Here is a 25968-nt window from a genome sequence, read left to right on the forward strand (position 1 = left end):
ATCAACAAAGTGAACAAACTAATGTTTATCAAGATTTTGTGTAAATTTTTACCTGGCAACAAAATCGTCTCCGTTATCCTAACTACGTCATCTTAAAAGGTTTCAATACAAATTAGTAAACAACACTTGAATATATATTTATCCAATTTTATTTGACAACTGCAAATAATTTACCAATAAAAAACATTTCAAAAGCTGTATAGGATTTAAAGTTAAGCATTATTAAGTTTTATGATTTGTTTCAACGCTTTAATTACACGAATTTCAATAAAAGTAGTTGTATTTGATACAAACCAAATTATTTGGCCATTATTTAAGGTTTCAAATGACAAAAAGTTTATTTTTTCGATTTCAAACCACGTCTTGCAAGTTTTATTGTTTTGTCGCATTCTTTAATTTTCTCTCTCGCCAAAGAATGGTCGATTTTTCTGCACAACTTGATTGCTGTTTTCGAACTCTGCATTGCTTTGTCATATAGCTTCATCTGCAAATAACATTCACCGATTTGCTTGTGACAATCTGCAATACACCTCGCTACATTTTTATCGGGATCCGACGTCGAATGAAGTTCGATTTCTTGTTGAAAGCATTTCACCGCATTTTCAAACTTGCTAAGTTGTTGATACGAATGACCGACATGGTAAAATGAATATTTACGTTCTTTTAATGGAAGTTGTTTTATATATTCTTCCCCTTTTTTGAAGTAAACAAGAACCTGCTCATGTTTGTTTAGTTCAAAGCAACATCTAATAAGTTCCCCATAACATTTTCCAACCATCAAACCTATCTCTACAGTTTTGTAAAAACGTAAAAACATTCCCAGAGAGGTTTCCAGTGTGTTACAAGCTTCCTCGTATCGCTCAAGTTTGTTGAGACAATACCCAGCGCTCACTCGTGCGTTTGCAACTAACCGCATAAAATCATATCCCTGATGTGCGTCATATGTGGAGATTACTTCGTTAAACCGATCTAACGCTAATTCGAACTTATTGTTGTTAGCATTATGCATTCCAATACACATATACATTTCAGCTCTGACATGCACTTTACTTTGCTTAAATTGTTTACTTGAGGGGTAGAGCTCATAAGCTTCCTTAAACAAATCACTTGCTCGTAGAAGGTTTTTCTTTTTGACTTGAATTTTAGCCCGGCACACTTTGCATTCAGCAGGGAGATGATCTTTGTTGTCTTGAATATAATGCTTACTCTTAGAAATATTTTCCGCCTTTTCAATAACTTTTTCAGCTTCTGTGTAGTTTTCCATCTCGATGTGAGTTTCACCAAGTTCCAGCAGCGCAACTGCTGTGTCGTGATCTGAAGTTTCATCGAAGGCCTTTTCACGACATTGAAGTAAATATTTCTCGCCGTATTCAATACTTTCTTTATATTTACCAATTCCACAGTAATATCGAGAAACATGTCGTTGTGCGTTTTTCGAAACATTGTCGTTTAGAACAAGATTAATCATGTCACCAGCCTTCTCAAACATATGCTCTGTAACATACAACCCAAACAACTCGCTTTGGACATCTCGTTCAACCATATCTACGCTGCGTAAATTTTTTTCGCAGCATTCAATCGCATCCAAGTTCATTCCAAGTTCATTGTAACATTTTCCCATCATATGCAAGGTTACAGCCCGCATCGGATCGTGATCTTCCACGAAATCGAACGCACATCGAAAAAACTTTAAAGCGGTTTTACGCTGATTAATTTTATCGTAACAAACACCTTCCAAAAAGCAACTCAGTGAGTTTGCTTCTTTTGACTCAAACATATTTTTGCTTCTTGTTTTTTTTATGACCTTAATTGCTTCGTTATACAAACGTAAAGACATAAGCAAAAATACAACACGAAACCAATTTGATTCGTTTGCTTCAGATTGCTTGATGGTGAACATTTGCAAATTAGAAGTTAAAGAGAAAAATTCAACAATTCTTGATTTTCCAAATACTTCGAGCAACAAATCATGAAAAGGTTCGAATCTTGCGTCAAGATAATCGCACTGTCCGGAGTATTTAAAGTAAACCCGCAACCTAACTTCACAGGCAAAAGCAAGTGTGAACATAAAATCATCCGATTGTTGCTGTGATATTTGGCTTGGAGTCAATTCCCGCAGAATATCGAAAGAAGACGACGATTTACAATTATATCGTCTACCAAGTGCTGCTATAAACAAAGTGACGCTTCGAAATACGACGCTTTTTATGTTTACTGAGTCTTCTTTAAACATTGAAGTCAAGCATTTATCGATGTTAAATTTGTCAGTATCCACCTTAAGTTGGTTTTCTAGATTCTCATCGAAACGAGGTTGTTGTAGGATGTCAATTGTTTTCATTTTCATTTGATTGTAGATAGTATTATCGCCACAAACAAAGCATATTTTAGTCAAAATATCGCCCAAGTGGTAACCGTTTTTGAGGTCAATATCCCGTCCAAGATATTCAAGCATTTCAGAAACAGGTTTGACCAGCTCAGTATCCCAGGGTTTGTTCGGTGTAGCTGACCTACCAAGTGGGAACTTGCAAGCATGTGGCATCATTCCATCAAATGAAATGCCACGAGGTGTGTGCGCATCAAAGAACCAATCTTGGTCGTTTTCCTGATCATTAATGAAAGGCAAAGCGACGCTTGGTATTATGGTTTCACCAAACTTTACAACCACGACTTGAAACATCACAGACACCCAACGGAAATATTCCAGTATATCATTATAATCTGAACGATTTTGAACACCTTCTTCCAACAAATAGATGTGCTCGAAATCTGAATAAGGAGTGATTTCATTTCTAGCAAGTGATCCCATTCCAACCAAAGCATATTTACAAGGAGCTGGACCTGTAGCTTCCACACAAAACTCCATTACATCTGCCATGAGCCACTTGTATTTTTCTGTAATGGTTTTTTGTAAACTCTCTATCAGACTAGCTCTACGTCGATCTGTTTGTGCAAGTGAAATTGCTTTTAATGCAATATCCTTTATCCAACACCGAAAGTCTTTCACTTTAGTGACAGATGCTTCAACCAGTTGCTTCAAACTGTCCACACTGGTGTCATGGCTGCCAGCAAGTTGAAGAACATGCGAACAAAGCTCATCGAGATCTTTATCAACCTCAGCAACGTTGTCAGGTTTTCTCACAACAGCTGCATTTAACAACACGGCGCTTCGAATGTAAGATATTTTCTGGTCGCGTCCTTTTGATAATCGTGCAATTATTTTATACGCAAGGCCGAGTCTGTGCATGACTTTAGCAGATGTCTTGGGGTCTCTTTCTTTTCCGTTTGCAAAGCATTGTGACTTTAACTCTTTTGCTAAAGGTTCAGTAAAGCTTGTCAAATATTCAACAGACACAATGTTTCCCATTTTAGGATTAAACTGACTAGCTGTGAAAAAGAAAGTGAACTTTCTCAAATGTTGTGAATTTAAACAAATAAAAAATTATAATAGTAGAATATTCTAGCAAAGCTAGCCAGTCAATATTAAGATATATACATTTATTTCTCCGGCAAACCGTCGTCAATATTTCCTAATTAATGTAAAGTTCTATTAAATAAAACGTAGAATAAATAATAATCAATAGAATGTTTATAACTAATCCTAATTCACTCTGAACATGGTGGATAAAGCACTGAGTATATATTTACTTCACGTTCCTTTCCGTTCGCGTAACATAATGACTTCAATTCCTTTGCCAGTTAAAAGTTTTAGCTTTGCAAATAGTAGCTTGATTATATCTGAGCACCCTTGCATATTTTTCCTGATTGTTTAAAGTAGCGCAAAACAGATAGAAAGCAATCGTGTTATTTGAATATTAACTACACATCTGTTTTAACCAACTTTAAAACGACTTCTAAAACACAAGCAACCAAGTCCTACTGACTGTGCGTTAGCCTACAATGTACCAAAGCTCAACATTAAGCTTAAACCGATACTAGTAGGCTGGTTGTGACGCGACAATACTGGATTGTGACGCGAGAATAAATATGGACCTTGATCCATTGTTTGTCGAAGCGAGCAACGAGCAAACATAATCCCAGTAATGTTTGTTTTAAACCGGAACGAAAATGTTTCAGGGCGAAGCAACAACTTGTAGTTTGGATAAAAATATTTGAAATGACTATTTTCCCGTTTTCCTCGGTAAGTTCTTGTTTGATAAGACTTTCAGAAATTATAGGTTTTTGATTGGATTAAATTTCCCCAAAATCCAAACAAAATTTGTGAAAAGCTAAACGTCAATGTCCAAGATTTTCACATTGCTTGTTGTATTTGAAAGTAAATTGTGCCTCATTGGTAACTTGGTTAAAATAACTTTGCATAACTTAATTTAATTTATTTTGTCCATACTTTTTTTAAACCAAATTGGTAAACCTTGTCTTGTGGATCTCTATCGCCCTCTAGAGCAGTGCTTGGCAACCTGTGTGACGCGACGTTCCCGGGGGTGTGCTACTTGCTGTTCTAAGGGTACTTTTTAATAACCAGTCAAACGCGAAGTTAACGTAATAAAATGTATCTTTCATCAAGGCAGGTATTTTGACCTTATGCCATAATCCAGGTGTATTTTATGAACTTTTCATAAAATTTTTAAACTTTTAAAACTTTTTTTTAAAGCTTATGTTACCTTCTATCGCCAAAATCACATATCAAAATAGTTTTTTAATTGACTTTAAACTTTACACCAAAGTGGAAGGGAAATTAACCATACTTTCGAAACCCATTATATTTTTCCACTAAAAAAAAAATCAGAAAATAATTGTTTGTCATATCGTTGTAAATATTTAGAAATAAACTGGTAAGCACTCTACATAACCTGGGCAACATTCGGTATTTCGTCCAGTATAGACCAAAGTAATTAAAAAATAAACTGAACAATTAATTGTAGCAGTTCAACAAATATTTTAAATGATTATTTGAGGTTAAATCTTTCAAGCTTCTTAAAAATCAAGATTTCGTACTAGTGTCACTTCCACCGCTCGATGTCGCCCTTGAGCTCGATTAATTAACCGCGATCAAAAGGCTGAAGCTTAATCTGAGCAAGGTTAGCTGGTTATGACGCGAGAATAAATATGGAGCCTGGGCCATTGTTTGTCGAAGCGAGCAACGAGCAAACATAATCCCAGTGATGATTGTTTCAAACAGGAACGAAAATGTTTTAGGGCGAAGTTACAACTTGTAGCTTGTATCAAAATGATTTTAGTAACCTTTTGGCAATTAAACTAAGGATAAATGCACAACTATTTATAAGTTTATTAAATAACTCGTTAGCGGTAAGTTCTTGTTTAATAATTATGTTTTTGTGGTATTGAATTTACACATAATCCAAACAAAAGTTTGTTACAGGCCAAATATCAATGTTTAAGATTAGCAGATTGCTTGTCATATTAAAAAGTAAATTGTAAAACAGTGGCAACTTAATAAGTATAAACATGACATAAATTAACCGATTTTGATAATTTGAATTTGTAAATGTAACAAATTTAGTTAAAACACCTGAATAATTTTACATGGGCTAAATGGGGGTATTCTTTGGTAAAAGTTACTTTTCTAATAAACTACCCATTTTAAAAAAATGTATGCATTATAACTGTTTTGTACATAAAGCTGTTCGCATCATGTTTGGTGTATATCACTTGTTTTTTATGCGGCAATTTCGGAAATGAAAAAGTTTCATTTTTTTTCCAAACTGTTAAAAAGTTGTTTTGTGGATCTTTATCACCGTCTAGCGGACAAACATTTATTCAACATATTTTGAAATATTTAACGATTACATTAGAACTTGATTTATGTATTGGCTATGCTGTAAATTGTGTAACATGTTTACCTTAAAATAGCTCGAAAATATTAAGGGGTCCTAATGGTTGCAGTGCAATGTGCGGTTTGTAATAATGTACCGTTGAAAAATATAAACTTAACTGAAAGCGCCTGTAAACCTCGTTTACTTTACTCAATATACTCTAGTTTTGATCCTAGCTCTGAATAAACTGAATACTCCAGTGAACTTTTTACTTTTATTCTCGAAAACTTATAAATAATACAACAGCATTTACACAAGGGTAATTTCAAACTTAATGCTCATGCCGCTTTAGCTTTGTATAATGTTTAACTCGTTCCAGCAATATCAAGGCCCATGTATTACATGTAAGTAAAACCTTCAGACATTATGCTCCACAGTTTAACAGTAGATTAAATTTAAGTCACAATAATTGGCACTTCAATTTAAAGCAATAAACTAAATTCCCGCAAAATTCACCCCTAGGCAATCAATGAATTGCCAATCTACCATTGCGTTCTTGTGGCTTCCAGCATGCTTGGGCTGCAAAGAAGTCAGTTTGTTGCAACAATTCAACAAACCTTGTTCATTTAAGCGTTTCTACAGCGGGCCTTGGTTGAAGAAAGAGTTGTTGTAGTAAGTAATTTAAGTGCAGAAAACCGCTTTCATGTTGACCTTTTGTTTGTATTCATTATTATACTTTTATGTTGTTACATTCTGAGGCTAATATGTTTTAATGAAGGTTATACAACTTTAGATATATCGCCACTTATTTATACAGCGGAAGTTTTTTATATCTACCTACATTTTGTTGTTGCTTTTCTGTTATCTCTATTTTTATGTTAAAAGAATTAAACTGTAGAAATATATGAACTGTATGGACAATTGTACAACAATAGACGTTGTATACAGAATAATTTTTGAAGTTATTTAAAACTTTGTATGAGAAAAGGTTATGTGCTTTGTTTTGAGGTTGATGGTAATTATGCCTTGGTCGTAAGATTAAGTTTTCATTGATATCTTGTGGGTTGTTAGCTGTTGTCTTTAAAAACATTTATTTGCTTCGGTTTTTCAATTTTGTACGATTTTAGTTTGACCTTTTCGTTGTTGAAACATTCTGCTTGAACTTTTTGTTTTGTTATTTGTTGAAGGATTCTGTTCTTGATGTTTGATTGTTTAAAGGATTTTGTTAATTTTTTTTTGGTTTGAAGGATTTTTTTGGTTTTTGGGAGTCAATATTTTGTTTTTGTCTTTTTTGGATGTTTGCAGGTAATATTTTGTTTTTATCTTTTTTGTTTGTTCAAAGATTTTTTTCTTGTCTTTTTTGGCTGTTTGTAAGGTTGTGTTTTTTTGGTTGTTTGTAGAATTTTGTTCTTGTCTTTTTGGTTGTTTGTAGGAATTTGTTCTTGTCTATTTTGGTTGTTGGAAGGATTTTGTTTTACTTTTTTGTCGTGTTTGGTTGTTGTTTTTATGCAATATCTTGTTCTTGTTATTGGTTGTTTGTAGGACTTTGTTTTTACCTTTTTTGGTTGTTTGTAGGATTTTGTTTTTACCATTTTTGGTTGTTTGTAGGATTTTGTATTTTTATTTTGTTTTGTATGCAATATTTTATTTTGTTTGAAGAGTTTTGATTTTTTTTTTGGCTTTTTTAAGTAAGTTCTTTCTCTGTTTGGTTGTTCGTTTGTTATTTTGTTTTAAACTCTTTGGTTGATTGAAGGTTTTTATTGTTGTAACGTATTTTGTTGGGAGGATTTTGTGTTCAATGATATTATTTTTACCATTTTTTGGATACAATTTTGTTTATGGCGATAGAGCAACAAAATACTGTGTAGGTATTCCACTGACAAACTGTCTTGTGGTCGTACAAGTTATGTTAGCGGCTCAAAAAACGTGTGAAATTTGTGCAGTCAAATCTAACCCTAGCTTGTATTTAGCTTATTGTTTTCTATAACCTACCACATGACACTATATACTCACTGAAAGCTCAACAAGCTGTTTTTCTGCGCAGAACATCAACTTCCAACCGAAGACTGCAGCCAACAAGGAAAGAGCAGCAAGTTTAGCGGAGCACGCATCAGCTGGTAAGTTTCCCTGCGTGAACCACAACACTTACTTGTTTCACATTTAACGTTGGTTTCAAATACGCAGATTAAAGCGCCTCTCCTTTGATAAAGATGGAGCAACTTTACAACAGATCATCATAATGTTTCACAATCAAGGTAAATGAAAAATTTGGTTTTAGAATATTAAGTGCTGTATTTACTCAGAATAAACACGGGCTATAAAAAGATAGTCTTACTTTCTGCTTAAGTCACATATCTGAACAAACTTCTTACCAAAGTATGCAATAACAGAATGCGAATCAAACATTTGTGCCTAATATGCCGGTGCCACAGCATTTGTGACAATCGCTCACTTAAAACTTGGTATTAGAAACATCATACTCTACTTTAAGTTTTTTTTGTTACACCTTTATGTTTGCTTTAAATTTGCTTTTTCAACTGAGTTACATTTTTACACAAATGCTTTTAGAATGAGACCGGAATGCATACGTTTAATGTTTGTTTGTAAAGGAATTATACTTTGTCAAACTTTTCCGCTAACTGTATTGTAAAACGCCATTTTGTTGGTAAGTTTGGATTTTGCTTGTTAAATTCAAGAGCACATGTAATGTTAGCGATTTACGCAATAATCGGTCTTTCGCGTTTGACATAATTTACCAAGTTTCCTCTCTCGCCAATCGGGCGAGTGGGTATCAAGTCATATTAAACATAACCATCCTTATGATTTTACTAAACCAACCAACTGTGTGCTTGAACATCTAAGAACTAAAGGCCTATTGTAGATTGCCTTCTTTCGGCCAACGTTTACGTTTACTTGTAGTTTATAAACATGCGTTATCTTACGGTTGTCCATGGAACAAAATTATTATTAGCGACACTTCAAAAAACATGTAAATTTGCGATCAGGCACAATGCCAGCTTTGATACAACAACAATCCTAAACATAATCGAATATAACTATATTAACATCGTAGTCGCAAGCAAGAGAAGACAATCCTCGACTACAGGATTTGTCCCGCGATAATTACAAGACATCAGAATTAGACGAACAGGCAGGGTTAGTTCTATACAATTACCTAAACTAAATTCATTAATTACTTGTAAAGTTCGTTGTGTTTAAAAAATGTAATATTTCCAACAACAAAATTTAAATTTAGTTATTTTTTCTTTTTTTATAGTTTGTTTACCAAGACGCGTACAAGTTCAACAGCAACTTATAACATTATAAAGCACCGTCTTCTATCAAGTGACGTAACAATAGTATATTGGCTGTAGCGCGCGTCAACCTCGCTTGTGGGATTTTATATTTATTTGTTAAAAGCATAAAAATGTCTTAATCTCGTTAATATATTTCGTAATCTCGGTAAAGCATTACGCAACACCGGTTCTACATTTTGCAATGTCGCATCTGTGCTGCAAAAAATCGGTCATATATTGCGCAATCTTGGTATTTCATTACGTAATTTCAGTTCTATATTGCGTAATTCCGCTTTAGTATTGCGTAGCTTACCTAAATCCAGCTATTTCAGGTTTAGTTTAGTTTTATTCAGATTCTTGAGACAAACATGTATTTAGCAAGGAATAACTTTACATCGCGTAACAAATTTCGCACCATACTCGTTTTTTTTGTCGTTTTTTTTAACAATTGTGGCAAATCCCTAAAAGGAATAAAATATTTCAAGCATTATTTTCATCCCACAAGTGAAGTTGACATTTATTGTAATTATAATAATTTAAAAACTTATCACACAAATTCGATGTTAATGATAAAAATGAGAAGTACAACCATGGGCGCGTTACATCTTTTTTGTCTGTTTTGCGAATAGTCAAGCATTTAAAGTCTCCGGGTCTTCTTACTTTTTATATTTTATTTTGTAAATTCGCGCCAAGTAAGATAGATTTCCATTTACAACCTTTGTTTTATTTACAATAATTAGCTTTATTAAATTTTCTTTATGTTTTTAAATTATAATCGCGGACCAACAATGGCGTAGGAAAGCGACTTTCTAAGAATAAGTTGGTTAGAAAGATGTTGCTTCAAAATAACAATGTCGGAAATATACAAAGTCATAAAGATTTTAGAAGATTAAATAAGAATTCGCCCAAACAGAATTATAAAATTCTAGGCAGTTTATTTGGTTTATGCTTATTTAGGATTATTGTAGAAAAGACAAAAAAATCATTTTTAGTCAAATGAGGATTTGCTAGAAGTAAGATTCAGATAACTTCCGCTGAGTCAACAAGAAGTATTACCACCTAAGTTGCTGAGTCATAATATAACTCGGGTAAGTTTCGTTTTAACTTTAGTTGCAAACTGCATCAAATTTCTCGCATATTTATTTGTTTTTCAGATTCTACACGTGCTCACTGCTGTCACCTACCGGACACACCTAAGTCCCAAGAAGGTAAAAATAAATAACTTACCTCCGATAAAAATAATCAGTACATGAAGAAACTTACAGATACTGGACCAAGGCTACTTTTCAGCTGCATTCCATGTTTATGACGCACACCTGAATAATTAAGCACAAACAGATCGCAATTAAAAAAAAAACAATCCTATAGAATAACTATTTTAATCATTATTTTTGTATGCAGATGCGAGACATCAAATGGGTCTTAGGTTGCCATCAGTAGCTTATTTTTCGTTGAATGGATTTAACTGGGCACCAATTTCCAACCCGCACAATTTAACTAGGGTTCCAATAGAATGTAAACAAATTAAAGAACCCTTCCCTGGTCTATTAATGAAAATATAGTGGTGATAGATTTGGTTGGATAACTGGCTGACGATGATTAAATATTTAATCAAACCGTCACATATTTTACTTTATTACTATTGTTCAGTCATTAACTTTCTATTCAGTTCTTATAGTGAATTCCTAGCACCTTATCCACGGATAGTCTGCTTAGCGTAAGATTTTTTATTTATTTATTCGTGCAAAGAAAGCCGAATATTTACCCATTATGTTTCTTCATTTCAGAGTTCGACTTCTTCAACTAGAATCCAGCCAACATTCCAAACAAGGGCCAAGATTCAGTATCCTGTGATAATTGTCAAGTTTAAAACCAGTATTTATTAAGTTTTGTTTTAAGAGTTTTTCCTGGAAAAGTTGGAATCAACGCGAGTTCAAGAAGTTAAACTTCTCTTCATGGAAGAAAACAAGGTCAATATAGTAAAATTATCAGCACTTGGTTTAAAAACTTTTGTCAATCTAAAGTGTTTAACTAAATTGGCCAATTTATTGTGGCATGCCGATTGAGTGTGTCATATTTCGAAGTCAAATAACTAACTGTGAAAGAAATTCTCTACAAGATATAGTTTCGTCGAATAATACAACATAAACTTTAAAATTGCAGATCACCAACATGAAGAAATTCAACTAAGATCGTAAATAAAGACCAAGATTTAGTATCAGGTAATTATTGTCAGGTTAAAGCTTTTTATTTATTCACACTTTTGTTTAAAGATTCCTGGCGTTTCATGAACAAGATGGAATCCAAGTGAACGCAACAAGTTTTATTCAATGGATGGAGACAAGGTGAATACAAAACTTTTATATACATTTACTTTTATAATCACAACTTGTGGAAGTTGTTGTCAGATTTTTGTGGATTACAGTAGATCCGTTACTATTCTTGACCAAATCCATGACGGTCAGATATATTGTTTGTATGTAGACAGTGTAGCTTGTTAGGTTGGCTGGTGGTCGGTGTCATGTTGGCTGGTGGTCGGTGTCATGTTGTCTGGTGGTCGGTTCCATGTTGGCTGGTGGTCGGTGTCATGTTGGCTGGTGGTCGGTGCCATGTTGGCTGGTGGATGGTGTTAGGTTGGCTGGTGGTCGGTGTCATGTTGGCTGGTGGTCGGTGTCATGTTGTCTGGTGGTCGGTGCCATGTTGGCTGGTGGATGGTGTTATTTTGTCTGGTAGTCGCTGTCATGGTTGGCTGGTGGTCAGTGCCATGTTGGCTGGTGGTCGGTGTCATGTTGGCTGGTGGTCGGTGTCATGTTGGCTGGTGGTCGTTGTCATGCTGGCTGGTGGTCGGTGTCATGTTGGCTGGTGGTCGGTGCCATGTTGGCTGGTGGTCGGTGTCATGTTGGCTGGTGGTCGTTGTCATGCTGGCTGGTGGTCGGTGTCATGTTGGCTGGTGGTCGGTGCCATGTTGGCTGGTGGATGGTGTTAGGTTGGCTGGTGGTCGGTGTCATGTTGGCTGGTGGTCGGTGTCATGTTGTCTGGTGGTCGGTGCCATGTTGGCTGGTGGATGGTGTTATTTTGTCTGGTAGTCGCTGTCATGGTTGGCTGGTGGTCAGTGCCATGTTGGCTGGTGGTCGGTGTCATGTTGGCTGGTGGTCGGTGTCATGTTGGCTGGTGGTCGTTGTCATGCTGGCTGGTGGTCGGTGTCATGTTGGCTGGTGGTCGGTGCCATGTTGGCTGGTGGATGGTGTTAGGTTGGCTGGTGGTCGGTGTCATGTTGGCTGGTGGTCGGTGTCATGTTGGCTGGTGGATGGTGTTATTTTGTCTGGTAGTCGCTGTCATGGTTGGCTGGTGGTCAGTGTCATGGTTGGCTGGTGGTCGGTGTCATGGTTGGCAGGTGGTCAGTGTCATGTTGGCACTTTGCCGGTGGCAGGTGGCAGGTGGCATATTAGCTGGTGGCAGGTGGTGTGTAATTGGCAAGCGGTGGTTATTCTGGTAGTCAGTGTCATGTCGGCTGGTGGTCAGCGTCTTGGCAGTTTGCCGGTGTCATGTTGGCAGGTGGTGCCTGTTGGTGCCAATGCCATTGACAAAGGTGACGGGTTGTGGCCAGTGTCATGTCATATTGTCGGGTGGTCGGTGTCATGTTGGCTTGTGGCTGTTGGTTGCTGTCCTTAGCAGGTAGTGGTCACTCCAGTGCCATGTTAGTGTCATTTTGGCCGATTGCCAGTGTCATGTCATATTTGCTGGTGGTCGGTGTCATTGGCAGGTGGTAATCTTTTAGGTGGTGACTTTTCAATGCCAGTCTCATTGACAAGGTAAGCGGTTAAGTGCCATGTTAGCAATTTATCGCTGGCATTTAAGCAGATTGCCGGTGTCATGTTGCCGACAAGTGGTGCTGCTGTCACGTTGGCAGTTGACCAGTGTCATGTGTGAGAAATGTTGGCAGATGTTTAGTAGCATAGGCCGTTTGTCAGTGTCATGTTGGTTGTTTAAATACAATCTATATTTTCATTTACAGCTTACTTGCGTTGACAATTCTATAGATCACCAGCGATGTGTATAAAAGCCTAATATTTACAAAAATTAGGAATTTTTTTCTGATCTAGTTACGTCATTATGACGCGTTATAGAACAGGCGATGTCTTCGTTGCTGCCATGGCAACCAGAAAATGACGTCTAAGTTTTCAGCAAATGTCTAATATTGAGGTAAGCATTTTATAATCAGTGTTTAAAGGTGAATCCCTGGAATATAATATATTGTGACTTTGCTACATTAATTATCGCTAAAGCCCTTATAATTATTATTAAGGAATTATAAGTGATGTAAATCACTGACAGTGTTTATAAAAGCTTAATATTTTTGGTAAAAAATCTGAATTATTGCAGTTTTATAGTAAACTTAAATAACCTTGGTTACCGTGTTTAGTCATTTCGTTTCGTATTGAATATTCATTTCAACGGTCAATTTATTAGATCATGATTAAGTATTACTTAAACTGATAATAACGAGAGTATCAGAAAATACATACAAAATTTAAAATATACTTGAATAAATTTTCATTTTAGAACATTTTCAATATTGTGACGTACTTCCAGCTAGAAAACGCATCTTCGACAAATGGTAACTTATACAAATTATGTATTTCATTGAATAATATGGCAGAGTATATCCTCTTCAATGTTAGGTTGCTTGGACTAACAAATGAAGCATTGGCGTTATGGATGTTTCTCGACTTGCTCTTCTTTGAGCTGAGCCTGTGTAGCTCAGTTGGTAGAGCGACGTTCCCGGCTTTACCGGAGGTCGTGAGTTCAAATCTCACCACAGGCTAGTTGTTTTTTAGTCTGCTCTGCTTGCATTAATCGACAGAATCGGTTGGTCTGCGATGGTTTACGGTGTTAACACAATATAAATTGCTTTGCAGGGATTTGATTAACGTAATCTTACTTTAACACCGCATTATTGCCACACTAAACTTCTTGAGTTATCTTTCAGATTCGCCATCTATTACAACGGAAGCGAATTCAAGACTGTACAAATAATGTTTAATAACACCACTTATTCAACATTGTCACTTACAAACTAGCTAATGGTGCGAGTGTATTTTCTTTGCAATATTCTTACCTAAAATGATCAATGATTGGCAGAAATGTTGCACAAAGAACATACTTTCCGTAGAACATGGATATAATCGCAAAATACCATTTTTGTCCAGTTTACCTACTTTTTAACTACATACCAATGGTGAAAGTATTCCGAAATAATCCATATCGGTAAAAATATTGTTTCTTAAAAGGTTATAGTTTGGTCGGAATATGTTTGAAATAGCAACCCCGATAAATAACACCTCGGGAAAGCTTTGTACAATTTTCTATATTCAGGGTAATACGCATTTTAAACTAAAGAGGTTTTACAAATCGAATAACCCATTTGCTTTGCTTGGCCATCTACAATTATTGGAACAAATATATTTTATGAAATACTAACTGCGCTTTTGAAGTCTTGTCAATAAACTAATTCATGCGTTAACTACTTTTCAATTAAATTGATGGTTTCACAAATCCTCATGATTTATCGATTGTCAACATCTTAATTAAATCTAATAAGAATATCAAAGCCCATACAGAAGTAAGTAACATTATGAACGTTTCGAATATGTCTTTATTCATTTTCAACATCTTCAAAATGTTACCTACTTCTGTATGGGCTTTGGTATTCTTCCTACGTCTTACAACAACCTCCAACCATTATGCTCCAAAGTTAATTAAATCTATTGTGCTTAATATTAAATATTGAGATTTAATTTTTATTTGACTCTAAAACATTTGCAACGAAGATATGAGTAACAAGACGTCATTAAATGTTTTATTTACGTAAAACAATGATAGTCTAGCTGCAATCACCAGTTTGGTTACCTGGCAACCGAATAATCTGCTGGATTGTTGCGCCACCAAGCGGTGATATTTATCTTTACAACTACCGCAAGGTGACAGAAAAGAGTTACGGGAAGTTTAAGTGCGAAATATAACAACATCTACGTGTGAAAAAAACACAGTAAGACCGAAATACGACTAAAACCTAATAATCGTAATACCGTCTAACTCAGTACAAGACTTAAATGGGCAGAATCAGATATATACAACATTTTACGTAAAACCAAAGCCCACTCCTAAGTTTATAACTACCGTAACTCCCCTAATAGTTTCAACCCCAATTTTTAACACCACCCATTACACAACAAAACCCCGAAACGGTGACAATAAATCAGGTGCCAAAACAACGGCGACCTAACGGCACCGGTCAAACTAGGCCGCCCATGTGTCTACACTCTACAACAAAACGACCGGTGACTTTTAAGTTGTTATTCTGTCGTGCATATTAGTGCGTATTTGGCATTATGTTTCGTTCGTTCAAATACTATAGTGTTATTATGTTGCTTTTTAGCTGTTACTGTGTATTCCAAGGTTAACGCATAAAAACATTGCTACAAAGCAATACTCTTTCAGAAATGTAAGCGAGGATAATTGTAGATAAATGGATCGCCAAAGCTCCGTTGTTAGATTTACGCGTAGTATTTGCAATAAAGGCTGAGAAAAATTCAGGATTTTGAGTAAAGTTTCTATTTATAAGTCCTTAATATTTAAATATCACTTCAAATTGTTACAGCAAAGCATAGCAGACATCACATGTTGTTCCGAAAAAACACATCACATGTCGTTCCGAAAAAATACATCACATGTCGTTCCAAAAAAATACATCACATGTCGTTCCAACAAAATACATCACATGTTGTTCCAAAATAGTTTTTAACACTGAAGCATCCGTACTCGGCCACAATAAACCCATTTGCCTAAAGTACACGGTGTGACGTAGCAGTTGTACCTAGTTGACTGTGAGCGTATTTGGCCGAGAGCGTTCATAACGCATGTATTTCACCTTGATAAAGAGTACAAAGACTGGACATAAAAGGCTGGATTGGTAAATACAATCACCGGTGAGAATTATATTCTTCTACAAAAAAGCAAGTTTATAATAAAGTGGATTGGCTGGTTCAATATAATTACTGTTGTTACAAACTTAGTTTTGGCATCATCGTTGTTTTCTATTTATTATTTTTGAATTATTTCTGCGTTGATAGATTGCGTTTTTCATTTTATTGTCAAATATCATGGCTGTAAAACTACTTTTAACACGATCGACTAAAGATTTAATTTATTATTAATGTGGATAATAATCAAGGAAGCTTGATTTTGAAATTTCAAAAAATGTTTTCATGTATAGTTGTTGCGTTCCAACAACAAAGTTAGGAAAACACAATAACCTCTTTAGGCAAGTTGTAAATGAGTAAACTTTCCAATGGTATTACAAATAATATAAAATCAAATTCAGAAAAAAAAATATTGCTTTTGTCATTACCATTACATTTAAATCACTGAATATTCTTAATTTTAATAGTTTTATATAGAATGAAAATAAACAACAAAATAAAGGGTAAAATTGTTTGAAACTACGAAACGTAAAAGATCAGTGTCGCAAAGAAGTAATTTCGAAACGGCCGAAGTCCGAAGTTATGTTGTAAGTAAATACCCAACTTAACCCGGGCAACGCCGGGTATTTCGTTGTAACCCTAACGTTAATAATAGCTAAAATGTTCTCTAAAAACGACATAACAGACATTTATTGAAAACAAACAACATGCAACTTCACAATCCATTTGTTCAGTAATTTCTTATAATTTGCACTTGAAAATTATGATTTTACCAAAGTTCTCCTAGGAGAACCGTATTGAATTAAACCCCATATTGCAACCCCAAAGCTATTTTAATTTGTTATTTTGGCAAAGATTTTTTAATTTTTAGTTAAAAGTACTTTTGTATGGTATGTCACATATTGCTCAATATATCTATTTTATTATTTTTTGAAAGTTGACGATTTCCATGTTTTTTCGTACGGCTTTAAAAACCTGTAGGAAATTAGTAAAAGAGTAACGAAAATGAGGTTGGCATTTTTAGCTTACTCATTTTTGTGAAAGCTGTCAATCGGTTCCTCAGGGTGCCACGATTATCAGTGGCAATGTAAAAATGAAGAAGCCTGCATCGACCAATGCGATGTTTGCAATGGGTTTGCAAACTGTGACGACTTTACCGACGAATTGGAATGCAAAACTTGCAAGCAAGGCGCGTTTTTATGCCAATTGGAAGGACGTTGTATTCTGCCAAGTCGGGTTTGTGACGGATCAAGGCTCTGTGTTATAGGCGATGATGAGTCGAATTGTACAACTTGCCCCAAAGATCAGCCTTGGAAATGTGAAACAGGCACCAAATGCATTATTAGAAGGTCGGTGTGTGATGGGCTGAAGGACTGCGACGACAATAGTTACGACTATTTGGAACCATCAAAAAGGGGACACAGGTACAAAAAGGCTAAGAACCACTGATCTAAAATGATTAATTCTAGTAATAATTCTCCCAAACACATAACGAGCAACCTACAGCCGCCCGTATAACTGACTTTGGCTACCAACCCCGTTGAATAACACCTCGGGAAGGCTTTGCACAATTTTCTAAATTCAGGGTAATACGCATTTAAACTTAGGATTTCCAAAAAGCGAAAAACCCCAGTTGCTTTGCTTGGCCATCTACAATCGTTAAAAGTTTAAACAAATATATTTTGTGAAATACTGAATGCGCTTTTCAAGAAACTAATTCATGCGTTCAATGCTTTTCCATTATTTGGCTCTGTTTCACAGAGTTGTGAACAAGTCGTTTTAAAATTACTTAAGTCCGAGTGAAGTCTTTTGGAATAAATAACAAGTCAAGCCCCAGTCCAAGTCATCAGTTGCGCAAGTCAATTCAAAATTAGAGTCAACTTAAAGTCACGCCTTGTGATAACATTAAACGTTAAACTTTTAGAATTTTTAAACTAGTATAATTATGAAAAATAACTGAACTAAAAAATTAGACAAACGCCACATTTAGCAAGCAATTTGTTTTATGTGTAAACATTTGGATTAAAAGCTCAATTTAATAAAAAAATACTTAAAGAAAACCCTTCATTTCATAAGTCATTACAACATTGCTGCTTCACAATCATTAATGATTTAACGATTTTCAAAATATACATAAAAGATTTTCAAAAATCCATCGTGTTTAATATTTAAAAATGAGATTCATTTATATATAATGTGTTTGTTTGCCTCTAAAATTATTGCAAAAATTTAGTTAATAACAATCACGTCATTAAAAGTTTTGATTACGTAAAACAATGTCAGTTGTGCCGACATGACTAGTTTAGTTACATGAGCACCGAATTAACAGTTGTACCTAGTTAACTGTAAGCGTATTAGGCCGAGAGAGTTCATACTGTATTTGTAACATGTTAAAAAACTCTACAACGCCAATAAATACACGCAGTTCACCTTAATTAGGAGTAAAACGCCTAAACTCAAATGCCTGCACTGGCTCATGTAATATGAAGGCTGATAAAATTAATCTCGTTGACAAAAAGCAAGTTAGGAAAAAAATGCTGATTAACTCTAATTGGATTTAAATATTTGTTAGAGTTTCAAACTATTCAGTTTTCTATTTTTTTGGTTGATAAAAGGTTCGTTCAATTATTTATGCTCAGTCAGACTTCGTCAGTTATAAAAAAAACATTCCCCCAAAAAACAAGTTTTAAAAAAATAAATGGCTGACTCGTTAATCTGAATGATGCTGTACTGATAAGTAAAATTTTTAAGTTTATCTGCTTTGTGTCAATCGTTTAAAATACTGTTCCATAATTGTGCGGTGCCGGAATCAACGATTTATAAATCGAGAGTTGAACTGCAAACATAATGCAATAATTACTACAATTGTTTCAAAGTTAGTTTTGGCAATTCAAGTGTTTTATATCAATTGTTTGTATATTATTTCTGCGTTGACAAGTTGCGTTTTTCGTGTAACGCAAGTTTACCACGAAATATCATGGCTGTAAAACTACTTTCATCAAGATCATATGAAGATTTAATTTATATCTATGTAAATACTAATCAACGAAGCTTAATTTTGAAATATAAAAAAAGTTTTATTTATGACAAACTGGAGCTTAGGGGGTTCCATTCTAAAAACAGAGTTAGAAAAAAATAAATATAATTTTTAGTTAGCCGTTAGAAAAGTTTTAAGTGAGTAAGTTTGTTAAGAGTTTTTGTCAAATACAGTTAAATTCAAATTCAAATCAATAAATATTCTTAATTTTATTTAAATTTCAATATTATATTAAATATCAAAAAACAATAAAATAAAGAGTAAAATTGCTTGAAACTTTTGCGGAACATGAAAGTCGACCAAGACAATGGATCCCATCATTGTTGCAAAGAAGTAATTTTGAAATATCTCAAGTCCAAATCAAGTAATTTGTAAACTACTTGGGGCATTTTTATTAAAGGCATTTTTATTAAACAACATTTTAACCAAGTCTTTTGTCAGAATGACTTGAATCAAGTCAAGTCATTTAAAAACAGTGACTTGAGTCTTGTTAAATCAAGTCATTGACTGCATTTTTAAGAAGAAAGCATATTTATGTAGTATATTACTCAGAGTATTGTTACAAGTAAACAAACTATTTAACCTGAACAAGTGGTTTATCTGACAAAGCTGACGAATTGTCCGTTTTTTTCCTACAGCTTTAAAAACCCATAGGAAATTAGTGAAAATTTTCAGAAATGAGGTTAGCATTTTTTGTTTTACTCACCTTTGTGAAACTGTCAATCAGTTCTTTAGGGTGCCAAGATTATCAGTGGCAATGTAAAAATGGAGAAGCCTGCATCGACCAATGCGATGTTTGCAATGGGTTTGCAAACTGTGACGACTTTACCGACGAATTGGAATGCAAAACTTGCAAGCAAGGCGCGTTCAGGTGCGAATTGGAAGAACGTTGTATTCTGCCAAGTCGGGTTTGCGATGGTTCAATGCTTTGTGTTACAGGCGATGATGAGTTGTACTGTACAACTTGCCCCAAAGATCGGCCTTGGAAATGTAAAACAGGCACCAAATGCATTACTAAAAGGTCGGTGTGTGATGGGCTGAAGGACTGCGACGACAATAGTGACGAACTGAACTGCGCGATATCGTGCAATGACTTTCAGTGGAGATGCAAAGACGGGAGCGAATGTATCGATTCCCAGTCGATTTGTAACGCAATAAAAGACTGTAAAGATGGGAGCGACGAGTTGAACTGTTATGGAAATTGCTTCAACGAAGACTGGTTTTGCCAAGATAAGAGCAGATGTATTTCTCAGGGTTGGATTTGCGACGGAATTGCAAATTGTGACGACAACACCGACGAGATGAACTGTACAACTTGCAAAAACAACGCTTGGCTGTGTGAAGATAAAAGCAAGTGTATCGAGCAAAGTTTTGTTTGTGATGGGTTGAAGAATTGTGAAGACAACAGTGACGAGTCGAACTGCACAACGTGCCCCGACGATCGATGGAAATGCGGAAATGGAAGCGTTTGTGTTGATCAATGCTATGTTTGTAATGGAGTGAAGTATTGTAGAGATAATAGCGACGAGTCAAACTGCGGAGCTTGCCAGGTTGGTAGACATCTAATGTGCGGTTGTTTGTCCCACCTAAGTCCATGCAAACCAAACGGGAAGTGCATAAAGGAACATCAACTTGCAGATGGAGTTAAGGATTGTGAAAATGGAGACGACGAACCTTGTATTTGGTCTGAAGCAAGTTACTTTCAGAATTCTTGGCGCTGTTCGGATGAGTTCAACATGGACATTCTGCTTTCGTTTCGGTCTTACAATGAACAATTCAACTGCAGCAAAATACTTGGTCCTTGTGAAGATGGAAAAGACAAACGTTGCTACACTGGAGAGTGGCTTTGCTCGAACTGGGCTATTTCAAATTTGTACGAGCGAATTGACGGATTGTTTGGCAATAAACACGACCGCTGCGTCAATCCTAAACTTGGCTTTGGATTCAAATGTTTAGAATTAACGCTTGCATCGCACAAGCCAAATACATGTCGCTTACCACAATCGAATATTTACGACGATGCTGCTCAATGTGGAGACGAGTCGGATTTGTGCTTCGTTGAAGGTGAATTTAAGTGCTTTTTGTGCTTGGATGAAAGACTGGTGATATCTCAACAACAAGTCTGCGACGGAATTGTGGACTGCTACGATCTTTCCGATGAATGTTTATGTGGAAACCAGACTGTTTGTGATGCAATATTGGGCGACGCTAGAGACACTTGCCCTCCCAATCAAATACATTGCCACAATGAAACTGACTGCTTGAATATTGAAGATGCTTTATGCAATGAAGAAGTCAGTTGCGCGAAACAGTCCAACATTAGGTGCAGCAGTTCACGGAATCAAAGCTTAGAAACAGTTACATGCAATGTTTTTGACATAAGTTATTACACTTATAAGTTGGCCAAAGCGACGAAATGCGACGGAAGACCCGAGTGTCAATATTTGTCTGATGAATGTGATGATTGTGCAACCCGACCCCCCTTCTGTGATGACTTGTGTGCATCAAGTAGTATATTTGAGATATTTGTCTGCCGGGGTTTATTGATGGTAGAGCAAAACGAATCAGTTTGCAACGAAATCGAAAAAAACCTTTGCCCGAAACGCTACAATTGTCGGCACGGCTCAAGGTTTGCCAGCATTGACGTCACTTTGCTTTGTGACGGAATAATCCAGTGTAATGACGAATCAGATGAAATGGAGTCTCGGTGCAAGGACACAAGGTTTTATTGCGTCAACAAAGAACCATTGTCGGTCGACATCGACTTGGTTGAAGATGGACTACAACAGTGTTCGGACGGAAGTGACGAATGCCCGGATGTTAGCAAGTATGACACCGTGTTTTCAAATGTGAAAGAAATGATTGCAAACCTTTTTTTTAGAGTAATGTTCTGGGTCATGGGATTTCTAGCTGTGGGTGGAAATTTTACTGTTTTTGTTACCACCTTTAAGGAAATGGCTACTTATAAAAAATCAAGTGAAGTAAAAAAAATGAATCATTTTTTTATTTTAAATTTGTCTTTTGCCGATTTTTTGATGGGTGTTTATTTGCTTGGTATAGCTGCTAAAGGCGCCCAACTTTCAGGTGATTATTGTTTGAATGATGCCGCATGGCGAACAAGGATTCCTTGCAGTTTGTTCGGTTTTCTGGTAATCCTAGCTTCTGATGCAAGTGCTTTAATTATGGCAACAATGACAGCTTATCGACTTTATACTGTGTGTAATCCATTTGAAACTAGGGATATAAAACTCTATAAGGTTTATTTGTCTTGTATTTCTGCATGGCTTGTAAGTATCTTGCTTGCAGCCGCACCCTTAATTCCTTACCCATCTGGTTACTTTATTTCTCATGTTTGGTTTCCAAATCTGTTTTATAAAACGTCCAGAGTTCCCCGAAACGAAACACTGCTTCTTGCAAAACGAATTTTAAAGGATAATTTTACTGATCAACCTTGGTATGACATAAAACAACTAATAAGCTCAACATTTCCACGATTTCCTATTAAAGGTGAATTTGGTTACTATGGTGAAACTAGCGTTTGCATGCCTAGGTTGTTTGCTTCAGTAAATGAGTCTTCTTGGCAATATTCAACCTTTCTGATAACCCTTAACTGTACATTGTTTATTTTCATGTTTGTGTCTTATATTGTCATTTACATTAAAAGTAACAACATGTCGATGCTAAAAAGAAACAAGCCAACACTAAATTGCAAAGGCGTATTTCTCGCTTGCTTTTTACTGACTTTTGTTGCTGGATTCCTTTATGCATTTGTGGCTTCTTGGCTGTATCTGGTTTTCCACTTTCCAAAGATGTTTACATTATTAGTGCTGGCATTTTGCTCCCCATTAATAGTGCAGTGAACCCATTACTTTACTCAAACTGGCTTGATGCTTTTTATATTCGCTGCAAAAGTCTTATTATGACCAGGATTCAAAACCTTGGCAGCGAAACTGAACCGAGCGAGAATGTGCCTGGCTAATCTCAGCTCATCTAAAAGTTTTGTTTTAAAATAGTAAAACTTTAAGTTTGTTTTTTGCAATTGCTATTTCTATACCCATGCTGCTTTTCTGAAACTTAAAAGTGAAACTGAACCATAATAGGCCGCATAGTTAATCAGTAATTTTGTTTCACTGCTATATTTGAGCTGTATTTATTGCTTACATTTTTTTCAGTGTTGATATTTTTTATTGTTATTAAACAATGTACCAGTAATTAACCATAACCTTAGTAAATAAGTATGACTATATTTTCTATTATTGCTTATGCTAAACCTATTTTTATAGCGTTTTCACAAATTCTTGTTTTTAATTGTGTTAATGAATTATAATCAAATATATATAACAGAAATACAGTTTTGCGTGTTTCTTTGTGCAAAAGGTTAAACGAGTAGTACTTTAACCTTTAGCGAGAATGCGAGCTTATTGAAACGTAAAGCTTCAAAACCATAGCCTTGTTAAAATATTATTGGTACGTTAGCAAAAAGCAATTTCAGCAGAAAAAAGTTATCCATTTTTATATTTGTGATAAGATTTATTTATTTTAGAAAAGTATTTTTACAGGTTAACGTTCATTGATTTTTATCACCTTCCATTAATAAAGCTTTTCACAATTTTTAAACAAGCCAGTTTGAAACTATTTAAGTCTAAGTGAAGTATTTTGCAAAAAATAACAATTCAAGCTCCAGTCCAAGTCATTATTTTCACTAGGGTTGTACTCCACTAATGTATGCACAAGCAAGCAAAGCTATTGGTAAAAGCTGCATTATTACAACAAAATACTTTGTATACTGAACAAACATTAGGTAATAATTTAATTATGCAATCATCTAAAACTGTGGTTCTCAACCGGGGTCCGCAAAACGTTTTCAGTGAGTCTGCAAAAACTCCTAAATATACCTTCATTAAATAAATTAACGCTTGGAAGTTATAAACACGCTTAATCACAACTTTGGTAAGTGACAAATCACATTGTAACATTTTGAAAATCGCATTGAGTGTGACGTAACACTTTCATTATGATGTAACACACATATATTGTAAAATGGAAGTCGGCATTACTACAGTTCACATGTAGCCTACTGGATTTTTAGCTTAGTTAGCCTATCGTTCGTAAAGATGACATCCGTCTATCACTGTTAAAACACAACCACGCATTTAAAAACTTGCTTCGTGAGATGCAGCAGCAAAAATCGCATTATAACAAACGAGTCATAATAAAGGAATTTGGTGTTTTCTGTTACTTATACTGAATTTATGAAATTATTAAAATATACTGAATTATGAATTGTTAAAACGAACTAAACCCAGTTATTACACCAGAAAAATCTAAGGGGTCCGCGACTATTTGAAAGCATCAAAAAGGGGATACAGGTACAAAAAGGCTAAGAACCACTGATCTAAAATGATTAATTCTAGTAATAATTCTTCCTAACACATATAACGAGCAACCTACAGCCGCCCGTATAAATGACACCGGGACCAACCCCGGTGAATAACACCTCGGGAAGGCTTTGCACAATTTTCTAAATTCAGGGTAATACGCATTTAAACTTAGGATTTCCAAAAAACGAAAAACCCAGTTGCCTGTCAAAATATACATCGACGATTTTCAAAAATCTATTGTGTTTAATATTCAAAAATGAGATTTATATAATGTGGGAAACAAAATTTAGTAACAATGACATCATTAAAAGTTTAGATTACGTAAATTCGAAAAACAATGACAGTTGTGCCGACATGACGAGTTTAGTTACATGAGCACCGAATTAACAGTTGTACCTAGTTAACTGTTGGCGTATTAGGGCGAGTTAGTTCATACTGTATTTGTAATGTGTTAAAAAACTAAACGCCAATAAACACACGCAGTTAACCTTATTAACGAGTAAAACGTCTGACCCTAAATGGATGCATTGGCGCATGTAACTTTACTAATGATAAAATTAGTCTCGTTAACAAAAAGCAAATAACATAAAAATAATTTCCAGGGTTACTCTCATTGGCGTTTCGAATATTCGTTAGATTGTTTAAACTATGCATCGGCTCCCAACAAGCAGAAAGCAGCTGGGAAGGACAACTCTGCTCCAAAACACAGCAACCCTGATGGGAAGTATTGTAAAAAAACAAAAATACTCTTTAAATTGATTTGCATATTGAAAAGTCCTTGTAAAACCTATTTTCAAATATTCTTTAAATTTTTTTATGTCCAACTTAAATTACTGTTTAAATAAAACACCAAAGTAAAACGGTTTTTGTTTTGAAATTATAGAATAAAATTACTTTGCATGGCATTTTGTGTTGTATGTTTTTTCGAGCAGCGTACGTGACTATAGGAAATAGTTATATTTTCCCGATGTAATAGGTTTACAGTCAACTAAGTGCATTTTATATTACATAACATTTGTTACATAACTATGTGTACTACATAACATTGTGTTACATAACTGTGTTTTATAACTCTGTACTACATACCAGTTTGTTACATAATTGCTTTTTACAACTGTTTACTACATAATGTGCTTTGAAAAACAATTCAAAGGCTGTTAACAATTTGCTAGTTAGCCTATCCGGTGACGTAGAATTATTGAGACCCCTGTAATTTGCCAAAATATCCTTCTAGGGTAATTACTCACAAGTTTGTGAGGGAATACCTCACAAGTTAGGAAAAACATTACCATTATGTCGAGTTGTTAACTTACTGGTGTTAAAGGGAAACTAACATTAATACCAATTTGGATAATTGTGTTTAAAACCACCATCTGCGTTTCTTTAAATTGTCGAGTCTCACTGTATAATTGATCACAAGAATTTGGGTTTATTAACAAAAAGAAACGAAAATTCGCGTTAAAATGTTGTTGTTGTTATAAATGTTTTTACATATTCAATATGAGCTTAAAAACATTCTTAAGCATTTAAATTTGGCAG

The 25968-nt window shown here is 35.1% G+C and overlaps 1 pseudogene; it reads left to right on the forward strand.

Annotated features, from left to right (window-relative positions):
* The first annotated feature begins 19813 nt into the window (after positions 1-19813).
* LOC146139107 (uncharacterized) lies at positions 19814-23027 on the forward strand (annotated as a pseudogene).
* Positions 23028-25968: the final 2941 nt, after the last annotated feature.

Source organism: Ascidiella aspersa, chromosome 6 (genome assembly GCF_963924565.1).
Source record: "Ascidiella aspersa chromosome 6, kaAscAspe10.2, whole genome shotgun sequence".
Lineage (NCBI taxonomy): Eukaryota > Metazoa > Chordata > Ascidiacea > Phlebobranchia > Ascidiidae > Ascidiella > Ascidiella aspersa.